This window comes from Falco peregrinus, chromosome 8, assembly GCF_023634155.1.
Source record: "Falco peregrinus isolate bFalPer1 chromosome 8, bFalPer1.pri, whole genome shotgun sequence".
NCBI classification, from domain to species: Eukaryota; Metazoa; Chordata; class Aves; order Falconiformes; family Falconidae; genus Falco; species Falco peregrinus.
Genome location: NC_073728.1, coordinates 22,443,700 through 22,454,793, shown reverse-complemented (window position 1 = coordinate 22,454,793; position 11,094 = coordinate 22,443,700).

Genomic DNA, 11,094 nt, shown 5'->3' with positions numbered 1-11,094 from the left:
CTCACATGGTGACTATCCACACTGTTATTAATTCAGCCTATCTTTGCAGAAGCTTGTACTTTATTTAGTGCTCAGTGTTACAATTCTTAATTCCTCCTTGGTTTGTTCTATATCACTTAATAGTTTTGGTAAAATACAATTTAACACAATAGACTAAACTAACTTAAGGGAAAGCAGTAAAGTATTTGTCTAACTTTAAGGGTTGTTAAAACTTAAGTATATAGATGCTGAACACTTTTAGTGCTGAAAAAATGTTAATATTTATGAAGAGTTTTTTCTCCCTTTTATAATACTACAGGGCCTGAGTCAATATACTGTGGAGTGTAAAACCTTACAAGATGTGTGTTGAAAATGTAATCCCAAAACCATGTTTGGACCCTCTGCTTTCAGACTGACTTATAAAATATTATTGTAGTGAAATAAATACATCAAACACTATTATGGAACAAGAAAAAATCTTACATACATACCTATTGCAACAAGCAGAGGATCATAGCCATTGTATTGTGACTTTACCTGTTGACTGATTTCAAGCAGGATCTAAATACCCATGTAGCAGAAGGCACAACATATGACCCAAAATAGCATGCCAGGGAGTGTTTATTTTGCATTGCAGTGGAAACTCAAACTAGAAACTACACAACACTTTCATAAAACGGTAGAACCATCCTGTGCCTGTTCTCTCCTCCATCGCATCCCCAAGCTGTGCTCTGGAGGACTTGAAAAATACAACACAGGGGGCTTAATATGCTTTAAAGAAGTGGCTTTTATTTAGACAGGCAAATTGGGGGACGTTTTGTGGAATGCAGTGCAGCTGTGTGTCTGGCTCTGCTTAACCACTGCTCATGAGAAGAGTTCCTGTAAATTTGAAATTGTGCAGCTACAACATGCTGCCTGCCTTCCCCTATTGCTTCATGAAAAAAGCTTGTTACGGTGCCACTTTGGTGCAGGAAAATTTAGCTCTGTAAGTGAGGCAGCAGGGTATAACCCATCCCAGCTCTGTTGCCAGCAGCTTTTCTTCTGCTCTGAACCACAGCTGCAAGATTTCACAAGCAGCAGAAACTGAGCTCTAAAGAAAAAGACAGAAGAGCCTGAACTTGTGGTGAAACTGGAGAGTGCCAGCCTCATCCAAGCGATTCGGGTTAAGCTAGAATCTTGTCAGAGGCTTCTCTCCATCCCCCTGTCTGCCCCTGGGGGCAGAACAAAAATATGTTGTACTTGGTGATCAAATCCACTGGAAGGTGCAACAGGATAAAGAAAGATGATTTTTTTCCTTACTTAAAACTGTGTAACTTTAACTTCCTTCCTGTTCCCCCTCTGCCAACACTTTGGGCCCAACCAGCTGGATCTTCATCCTCTATTGAAATCCTAAATGCGTAGTTAGAAATAATGCAAACCACAATGCACTTATTTGTTTACTTCTGTGATGAGCTCTTCTTTCTAGAAGTAGCATTTTCTTCCTGAGGTTTAATTACTTGGAGTTTTAGTAAATGAAAACCTCTTTTATTGATAAACAATAACAAATAATGACAGCGATAAGCATGTTAGTTAAAAGATTACATTTAACACTGATACCAATTTTTTCCCCCATGCCATTGTTTTGAATGACACTTTGAAATTTTAAAAAAAAAAAAAAAAAAAAAGAAAGCCTGCCAATGTTAATTGATATTATTCATCTACCCTCATTTGCTTGGTTTGGAGTTCTATGTAATTTAGCTGTCTTGATACAGACCTCACCCACCAGGGAAACTCCTGAGCTTTTGCAGCTGTATTTATTCTGATCTTTTATGAAGTGGGTTAGCTAACAAAAAGTAGTTTCCAACGTACAATTTATGTTTGTAAAATTCCCGAATTACAGCCTTGCCCCCTTAACTGTGAAGGAGGAAAGGCTTCCTCAGCACTGTAACAAAAGCCAGAGTAAGGAGGCAGCACTAGTACAAAAAGTGTTTTGCAGCAGTGCTGATCAGCATATAGTTTGATACCTGAATTTGGTTACTCTGGAATGATGAAGACCGCCAGCTTCAACAGTATCTACTGTTAACTGGGAAAGGAATGAAATAGTGTAACTGCTCTGTGCCTGGTGAAAGGATACCTCCCACCAAAATACTGTTTCCAGAAATTTGTTCACTGATGTACTTATTTGTTCAGGTCAGTTTTATAGAAATTCTTCTGATGGTATCTTTAATCAGTTAAAATGTCCTTGTTTTGTTCTCTGTATGAAGTTCAAAAGTACACTAGTTAAAGCAAAATAGCAACAACCTGATGACAGTCAAGCAGAAAATAATAAGCCCAGCCACCTGCCTTTTCTATCAGTCTGATAGTTTTCCTTTGAAGTCAGAGACAAAACTGCCACTGATATCAGAGATGGAGTTGTACACAAATTACATAAACGCATTAATACCTAGTGGTTTTTTCTTTCTCAACACTATATGCTTTTAGGAACTCTGGCTTCTAGGTGAAAAGAGAGAAAGATCGTACAGGTTTGGAATCTTTTCTAAAAAAAAATTATCTCAACTCTACATATATATGTACAATAAAATTAGTTATGCTAAAAGTATATTTCTAATAACCACTTTTAATCCTGTTTGGTGGAATGCTTATATAGTTAAGAGCATGAGATGGAGATTTTAAGCTTAGAGCTGTATGTCTTTGTAAGTCTTGTGGGGGTCACTAAGATGACTTATAAAATCTGCAGTCTTCTGTACCATTCCATGAGGATGTCTGTCTGTCTGTGATGCATGTACTTTACAATCGGCTTCACTTTACAGAGTAAGAGGATTGTGGATCATACCAGGGTTCTCTCCTGCACAAGACAGAAGTAAGCACTCAAGGCAAAATTGCCAGCATTTCTTTCTTTCTCTTGGTGTGAAATGCAATAGGGGAAAAAAACCCCACAAAATAGTCGTCAAGCAATGGAGCCTATTCAACCTTTTCAAGACTAAGTATTACTTCAGAAAATAGAGTCTTTCCAACAAATAAGAAAACTTTTAGTAAAAAAAAAAGTCTAGGAAAAATCATTCCTGTTGGTTGATGTTCTCTGGATCTTTTTTATAAATTGGGGCTTTGAGCATATAAAAAGCCAGCATTGCAAATAAGTTTTGATAAATTAATTCTTAGTGAAGTTGCCATAAAAGAATTGTAGTCATTTGTTTGGAGCCCTGTGAAAGGTAAAATCCTTGGAAAAAAAATAATGTCAAGTTTGCCCTGTCCTTCTGGTAAATATCCTCCAAACAGCATTATGGTATTTTTCCTTGAGCCTTTGGACATATGATTAATGTTGAGGCATCGTGCAGCATCAGTATGAGTATACCAGCTTATTTGCTCTGAATTTCTACAGTCTAGTAACAAACTGGTAATCAAGCTCTTCTAGCTGAGGACCTTCTGTGCTCATTTGGTTCCTCAATATTCAGTTTACAAAGCAGTGAGGTAGTAGCTACTGCATGGATTTTTCAGGCATTTCCAGCATTAATTATACTGATTACACTACATTCTGTAGTGATTTTCTCCCTTACTGCAAAGAGAAGAACAGTGAGGTGGGCTCTAATGCTCTGCAAATCACTTTTGTTACGTTTGGTGGGTACAGGAGGGATGGTTGAGGTTATTCCCTCTTTTACTAGCGCCTGTTGGGACAAATTCACTTGTGTTCCTCTACATCTCAGCTTCCAGATGAGGTCCGCTACACAAACCAACATACTCATTCTTACTTTGTATTTATATTACGTTGTTTGTACAGCCTTCCTGTTCCTGTATACAGCAAGACTGATGTGTGGGTGAACAACCCCCTCATCTCCTCTTATGGATGCTTAGACTGACATTTATAAATATTTACAATTTTTAATCAAAAAGGCAGCTGCTAAACAAGCCACTACTTATCTCAAAAGGCACTGTGGATAGGAATCAATTGAAGGAATAATAAATCCCTAGACAGATTTTGCTGCTGTGTCTGTGTTACTGTGCCTGGACACAAAGTACTTATTGGCCCGGGCTGACCAGCCGAATTGGCAGGGTAGGTGGCAGCTTTGGGTATCAAGAGGAAGACAAAGGGTCTGGAGAATACAAACGGTCTGCAGCTGCTAATTTAAATAAGAGTATAGCCCTAGGAAAGAGTATACCCTACTAGGAAAGGTAAAATGATGACACTAGGCAAAGATTAAATATAACATCTAAGCAAGGTATTTAACAGTTTTATATAATAATATAGTACCTATATACACAATCTGGCAGACCAAGTATGTTAGTGCTTTTTAGTTTTGTGGGAGGAATAAAAGCAATACCTTTTTCATAACTGGGGTGAAGAAGATCCTCTTACTTTTCTGTTGATCAGTTTTCCACCATGAACTTACAAAAGAGGGAACACGCACTGGGGTGCAAACAAACCTGGGAAAACTTGAAGTGTTGTTCTCTGGTTTTGCCTCTCCACAATCAGAGAAAACAGAAATAGAGTATTATATTTCCTATTCAGAAAATGGTTAAAGCTGTACCTAACTAATTTACTGTGTCAGTGCCTGTAATAGTTGTGCCCTGTAACAGAGGGAGGAGACAAGATGGTGTGTCAGTTTCTTTTTGAGGAGTTATGACTGTATTTACAAGACACAGTAAGTTATATTCACTACAGAGCATAAGCAGTGCTCAAGTTACCCCAGCAGGGAATATGGCCCACTGAGTTATTATTCCATTTTCTGGTACCTTTTCCACTTAACTGTTTTAAGTGCAATAATAGGTGACTTATAATCTTGAGAGCCTTGACACTATCGGTATAGCTAAAGGAATCTTTTAATGACCATCTAGAGTTTTAAAGATGTACTTGTATCATACAATTATGATGTCTGATTTTACCCAATCCTTTGATTTATATTTCATTTCCAATTCAAAAGTGAAATAACCATACTCTTGCAATGTCATTACAAAATGAAAAATAGATGCTTTGGTTTGAAAATGTCAGAGTAATATATCTGATGATTTAGGGAAAAGAAAATGCTAATTTGATAAATTCAGCATGAATTCAGCAATAGCTTCAGTCAACCCAAACATACATTTCTGATGAACAAAAATGTTCTGCCCAGCTCTCCCTGCACAGCTGTGAAGTAAGTACAGCAAAATTTATAAGGAAGATGTTTAAAACTATGTAATAAGAAAATAAAAAGCTATTGCCAGCAAAGTTACATGTCCTCTAGCTCCTAGGCAAATAATAATTTACATCTCTGTGGGGTCTTTACACCAAATAACATTGGCTTCATTCATGTGCAAACAGAAAATGTTACCAGATAATAGATGACATAGTGACAGTGAAGTTAAAAGACCTTGGAAGACCAAGCTATGTCCAGGTGAATGTTCTTCTGGGTGGAATATAATTACCTTGGAAGCTGTCTGAAGATGATTGGTAAACAGGTGAGTTTAGTTCTGACAGGAATTTCTGGAGTTCTCAGGACAGCAGATTGATAAGACAGTCATTAACTTCCAGGTTGCCATGACTGGAGCACAGCTTGCAGCCATGAGATGGGAGGTATTGATCTCACAGGAGCTCACACTGGCAATGCAAATTCCCTATAAACACTGGGACTGGTCAGCGTTGCGGTAGTTGGCTTTTTATGCCAGATTTGTGCTCACGTTATGTGGAGGGTCAGATATTGTCTCTCCCCTCACAGCTGACATAAAGCTGGCAGAGCCTCCAGATTGCATGTTCATTGTTGAGTTGGGCACAACAATGTGGTTGGTCAGTGCCCAGATTTTACTGAACGTGGAAACAAAGCATGGCTACTGAAAGTCTGTAGTCTCCCAGAGCATCTCCGGATGCTGGGGAGACAAGGTCCATACAGTTCCACACTGGCCAGTACCCTGCACAGTAAATTTTGACCGCCTGGAGGTTTGAAAAGTCCCTTTGCTAAGTAAATTATAATGTGACTCAATAGCCCAAACCTGGCCACATGAATAGGCGTGAAGTACATGTTTCTGAAACGCCATTTTCAGTTTAATAGTGTATCTAGTTTGAGATAAAATTGGCATTTTTTCCAGCCACCTGTCTATGCAAAGAGATGTGCAAACCTCATTAGAAGTTTTCTTTCAGTATAATTTAGTTAAAATTGGTGCAGAAGATTCTGATTACCCTTACTGTAGTATGAATAAGACAGAGTTCAGTTTAGCACAAACGTGAGTACTTAAGCAACATTGGAAAAACAGTGAACTATGACTGTATCACAATTAGGATGTACGCTTTGTCATACTTTCTTTAAATCTAGAGCAGGAAGCCAAATCAAAGTGAACAATGGAGACAAATGAAGCATGGAAACATACAGTGACTCAGGCAATCTCTGCTTCCTCCTCTCCTGACCAGTTCTTAGAGCAGTTCTGCTTCAGGTCTTTAACTGGAGCCCAGCACAAAGCACAAACCCTCCTGAGGTCTGTAAGCCTCTCTTTCAGCTAGAGCTACATGTCCACACATCTTTTGACGACAGCCAAACTAATTAGCATTGCATGTCTTCCCAAGTGACAAAACTTGCCTGTCTGCCAAGATAAGAAATTTGGAAGGCTGTGTAGTGATATAACCTGAGGACACCTACTGTACTGGTGTATTAAAAGTACTATTACACAGAGCTCTGCTAGTGGCTTGAATTTGGGGTACCTTGTTTGGTAATTGGATGAAGCCAGACTGGTCTCTTCAAACAAATACAATCCATGCAGGACTCGAGACTGCTTTGATTGGCCGAGCATAACTTTTGCAATGAAGACCCCTGCTGTTAGTGTGATTTTACTACTTAGGTGTAATTATTAATGAAGCTGGCAAAACTAGCAGCACAAGAAACTGGAAGTCCCCACAGCTGCTGGGACCAGAAGGTAGAAGATATGATAGATGAATGACAGCTCAGGGCCATGCCTTGCACTGCTGCTTCCCCTGTGTCTGTGGTCCCCCACCCTCCCCAGGAGGGTGCAGAGCAGTTGTGCAACACCCAGGCAGTTCTTGGCCCTTCTGCCAGGCACATCATTAGTAGCCTAATGATACGGACCTATGGAAGTAGGACTGGCACCACTACTTTTACACAGGTCAGCCATAGCCACCTCTTCTGCTCAAGGACCACCCAGTTCCAATTTGGATAACAAAAGTTCTCAGTGTCATTGGCACTACCTGGTCCATTAGATGGACTGGCGCAGAGTCTGATTGCAGTTCTCCACATGTAAGCCTGATGCTACTCCAGAATTACAGCAGAATAAACGAGATAAAAAAGTTGGCTGGCTGCTTTTAATTCTTCAGCAGTCCTTTAAAATCAAGAGGCTTTGCTGAAGCTTTTCCTGTTTTGGTGGAGAAACTCATCCAGGTAGCCAGCAGTATGGCACAGACACATTGGTGCTAACAAATACACATTGCCAAGCTCGCTCAAAGTAGCTTAGAGATGTGATCCATGCTCCCGTTAACTGTGGATGGATAAATAAAGCATTACAGGTAAATAAAAATAGTAAGCTATTACCCACTGTAAACTAGTAAAGCTGCTTTTCAAACATTGCCCCAGTAGATAGCTGTCAATATCCTTGAAGGAAGCCTCCAAGGTTTTGTTACAAGCCTGTAACTTGAGCCGTATTTGCAGCATGAATGTAGTGCTTGAAATCTTTGAGTGGCATTTCTGTGCTAAACAGCTGAGTTTAAACAGCATGCTGCTTTTCTATGCAATTTTTGCAGTACCTGTTGGAACACTGTTCTGAACAACTGATGCCTTATGTGTCCCATTACTCAAAGCAACCCTTATCTTAGAGTAATAGCTAAATACTGGTCCTTTTTGTTTTTAATCTTTGCTTTGTGTCTGTGTGTAAGCTTAAAACAGCATAAACCACTGCCTATTTTATGCAGTTTAATATTAATAGAAAGCATATTTAAAGTTTCCATAAAACTTTCTGAATTTTCATTAATTAAAACATATCTACATTGGAAAGTGTCATGTGGTGTATTCTGATCTGTGAGGAAGTAAGTACTAGAAATCTACGCTGATGTGAAAAAGCTACTGGGAGTTTGTGGCCATGGGGAGAAGTGAGACTGGTGAGCAAAGGAAGTTGTCTGGTATATTAAAATATTTAATACACTTGTTCTAAGCCTGAAGGAGGAACTTCATTAGACTAAGAACAATAATTCTATTCCTAAAGATAAGGAACCTTTTCTTTTCTGCCCGAGATGTAACCTGGCTCCTTGATGCTAAACAAACAAACAAGACATAAAGGATTAAGTCCTTCATTTTAGAGTGGCCACTGCTAGTTGCTCACGATCTTGACTAGTCACCTGCAGTCCGTCAGTTTTGGTTTTGGAATAAAAACAAAGTTCAGTAACTTAGCAACTTCTGGGGAATTTGTTTATATGTTTTTGTTTAGTTAGTAATAACTCATGTATATTTCAAAGAGTGCCCAGGCTGGGCTTTTGGGCTTTTGAGGAAACAGACTCACTTTCAGCTTCCCCCTCCCCACCTTTGTGTTTTGGTTTGTTGTGGGGTTTTTTGCCAAGTTCTAGCACTATCTTGGAATAAATTGCTCCAGTATATGAGACTACATATGAAACCACAGTTTTTAAATTTCTGTTGGGCTCCTTTTTGTGAGGTAACAGTCTTAGGGGCCAGAAAAATCCTGGTACTATGTCACTCCAAAGCACAAGATCCAGGCATCCTCATTCCATAACCCTGCCTATGTCTATGGCTATGTCTACATAATTGCTGCTACAATTTGAATTCAATTAAAACTTTTAATGGGTCATCCTCCCAAGCATTTCAGAAATGTCATTCAGTTTCAGATATGCTTAGAGATCTGTCATCCTGACATAATTTTAGTCTGACACAAAAGTCAATTACACTAATTGTTCAGCAGGAATTAACCTCTTATGCATCATCAGATTATTACTGTTGCTAAGTTCATTTTGCGAAGACCTGTTCCTTTCCTGTATCTGTGCATAAGCAATGCTGAGGACCAGTACCTGCGAGCCTCAGTACTGGTTGGGAAATAACTACTTCATTGTATTGGAAACAGACATAAATATTGAATATACTTCTAAACTGATTAGAATATTGAAATATGCTGCAAAAAGACAGCTCACCTTCAGAGGCAGAATAGTGACACCAATTTTATGATTAAAACCATCTTTGCCTTAAACACAATTATCTTTAATGAAGCAATTGCTTATCTGTGTATTGTCAGCTATTAGAATGACATCTGAAGAGCTTTTCATCAATAGAATTCAAATTTTATGCTTCTGAGGTCATTCTGAGGACACACACTCATATCTCCATTTAAGACTGGCTTATGCAAGTCCATTCAGAAAACTGAGTGATCTGCATGATTTGGGTATTGTAACTGAAGAGAGGCATATGTGTATGTGCAGGAGCCAGCTCGGGTGTTTGTGAGACAGGGCTGAAAGATAAGATCCCAGGGGAAGTTCTAGTGGGGGTTCTAGGTCAGCGGGAAGAGGGGTGTAGTCCAGTCCTGGGAACAAGGCAGAGAGGTTGGAAGGAGGAAGGGAGATACTAGCCATTCACATTTTCAGCACTGGCTAAAAAATTTCTTACTAATTTGAGCAAAGAAACGTTTTCTTCTGCTCAGAAAATCATTACTGTAAGTGAAGCAGGCTGCATTAGAGATGAGCACCTACCATGGCCAGTTTTCCCTCTGAATTAAAGTACAGCAAAGCCCTGGGTTTTGACAGATAGCTCATGTCAGAGACTCATAGTAGGGATGCTGAGACAGTCGCGCACAGGACAGGAACCAGTAGGGAACCGAGGGCTCAAATGGGCACAGGCAGTGAGCACCATGCTAACTGCAGTGAAGGAAGAGATGGGGGCAGGCAGATCTGGCAGAGGTGCTAGAGTCCACACTTTTTTTTCAGATTATTTGAACGACTGTATGTCTCTGGCGCAGCCTCTAGCTACTAGCTCTTTTCTCTTCCCACAGGAAGCAACCACAAGAACTGAACCAGAATATTCACAGACACTTAGGATGTTGGCTCAAGCAATAAAACAGAAACAGCCAGCGGCAGGTTTACCCACATGGGTCCTCAGCCATCCAGCCAAAACATTCCCTGAAATTTCCCTAAAACGTCCTGTATGAAAATTCTCTATATATACAGAAATTGTTTGTTTTGTTTAAATGGGTATAGCATTTTTCACAGCATCAGGGTCATGTGTTTAACTTAGAATTTTCTTCTGATGAGCTGTGCAATTAATTCTTCAGGAAGGGCAAGCAGAGTCAGTGGGGAGAGAAGACCAAGCTAGCAAAAAACCTAAAGGCAGGATGATAAAACTGGACTATGCCATGTGTGGAAATCTGTGCCTCTTAGTACTCAGTAGCCAGCTGGAGAGTGTGAAGTTATAAGCGAGAAAACTTGAGGCCATCTAAAATAAAGTGAGGCAGAGCAGAAAAAGTAGTGATGTTACAGGAATGGTATACTTGCTACTTGAAGTAATTTTGTGTGTGCCTAGACCACCACGTGTATAGTTTGGTGGCTACAGCTACACTAAAGCCTGCTAATCACCATCTAGTGGAGACGACTACAGTTTTCTTCCTCTTGCAGCCTTTCTCTAGCAGGACTGGGCAGTGAGATAAGGAACTGAGAGTAAAAACCTATTTAAAGGCATAAAGGTTTTCTTTAGCTGGTATTGCAAAGCCACCGCAGTCCTCACCTCAGTTTTGTTGTTGATGAGCGGTGTCCTCACAGACACTTTTCCATGCCTCATTCACGCCTGTTTGCTGTGCATGCGTACAGGGTTAAGTCAAACGTTTCAGAGGGTCCTGTCCCCCAGGACAGTCCGGCTCCAACTGGAATGCCTCAGGAGGCGAGGGCAGAGTGAAGCGCTCTCGGCTGCGGCTACTGGCGCCGGGGCGGGCTGTGGCGGCCGGTCCCGGCCCGTGTGGCTGTGCAGAGTCCAATCCAGGAGGGCTGCTTCTTGCTGCCGTCTGCCAACTGAAACCAGGCGACCGCCTTTCGAGGCTCGCCGGGACCCGGCAATCCCGCACGGCGGGTCAGCGCGGCCGAGGGCCGCAGCGGCCGGGCGGGTGCGAGGCGCGGAGCCGCCAGGCCGGGTGGGCGCCGAGCCGGTGCTGCTGCCGGTAGCCTCGGCCGCCGCGAGTACCCCC